The sequence below is a fragment of the Lipotes vexillifer genome, unplaced genomic scaffold (genome assembly GCF_000442215.2).
Source record: "Lipotes vexillifer unplaced genomic scaffold, Lipotes_vexillifer_v1.1 scaffold693, whole genome shotgun sequence".
Taxonomy (NCBI): Eukaryota; Metazoa; Chordata; class Mammalia; order Artiodactyla; family Lipotidae; genus Lipotes; species Lipotes vexillifer.
Window position 1 is genome coordinate 1,831,782 of NW_006783500.1, and position 1,618 is coordinate 1,833,399.

The window sequence follows — 1,618 nt, forward strand, 5'->3', positions numbered from 1 at the left end:
CTTCCGATCTCGGCCTCGGACGTGCCCGAGGGGCGGATCTGGGTGTTAGGAGGCGTAGCCTTCGGCGGGCGAGTCCCGTCCACATCCCCCGCCCCATCTCCCGGCTGGTCCGGGAGGAAGACGGATTGGCCGCGCAGAAGACAAAGCTGGTGGTGACCGGGCAGCACATCAACAGAAACCCCGAGCTACCGAGACTGCATCTGGGCAGCCACCCAGAGTCCCCGCGGACCACAGAGTCAAAGCTGTCTGCTACCTCATCCAAAGAGCAAAAGCAGCAGTAACCATCAGACTTTCACCTGCATCCGTGGATGGTTTCACTAACACCCACTCCGCATCTGTGGTCGGAGGAAAAACTCAGAATCCTCGGCCCCTTGGTCTGTTCTGTAAATGGAAGGGCAGCCGGGGAAAACGTGTTTTAGAAGTACCTGAAGGTGAAACAGCACGATGGAACAAGTGACTCATGTAAACTTTGCATTGTGGCCTCCGGCTATAGGAGGCCACGCCTGCACGTGCACAGCCCGGCGGGTGCTCAGATCATATCTACAGACTGTGGGCTGAGTAGACAGGTTCGACGTACACGTCTAAAGCTTCTTTCTAAATGTTTCGTGGTGAAATAGGAGACCGCAACAAGGACGATGGGCTGTTTCTAGGGCAAGGATAGGTGAACAGGATGCCCATTCCACAGGTAAATCAGGACTGCCCGTCTTCAAGCACTATGGCTGTGGCTCTGCCCCTAATCCGTTTCTGGCCTTGGACAGGTCACACAGCTACTTTAAACCTAAATTTCCTATCAAACAGGACCCGATTTTCTCTTCCACGTCCCTTGCAGCCCTGACTTACTATGATCCACGAATGATCTAAAACTAATAAGTAACAGACACACAAATAGACCTGACACACAGAAAAGACTTGTTGGTCATAACGGCTTCGTGAAGAAAACATGGGGCAGGAGTAGGCCACATGAATCTAGCTGGTCCGATCTGGGAGTTTGGAGTCATCATCCAATGGCAGAGGACCAGAACACGTTGCAGAAGTAAATGCTGTCCATCTAGCCGTAAGCATCCCAGAAAAGAAAGTCTAGTGATAGTTGCTGTGCCCTTGTGCTCCTGGTCTGGCTGTGTGTAGATTACAATTGGCCTCATGTTCTTTGCTCACCTCCCCTTGAGAGGTACAGTCTAACTCCCTACCCTTTGAATCAAGGCTGACCACAGGGGCTTGCTTTGGAAAACAGACTGTGGAGGATTTTCCAGAATATCTGGAATTTGCAAGGTAAAGCCTATAAGGAATCTTGCCTCTTCTCCTGAGGTCTCAGGAACCTACTATTGTGTAGCCCTGAGCTGCCATATAAGAAGTTCCATTCCCCGGAGACTGTGGGAAAGGCCGCTGTGTCTGTCTTTTGGTCGCCAGTCCCAGTGAGGTCCTGCCTTCTAGCATCACCTGCTGCATCCTGCTGGGTTTTATTGGATACTCCAGACCAGCCCATCTGCCCGCTGAATACCTCTCAGTGACCTCCACTGTTGCCATATGGAACAAAGGAGCCACCTGGCAGAGCCCTGCTCAAATTTCTGACCCTCAAAACAGTGAAAACAATAAAATGGCTACTGTTTTAAGTCACTAA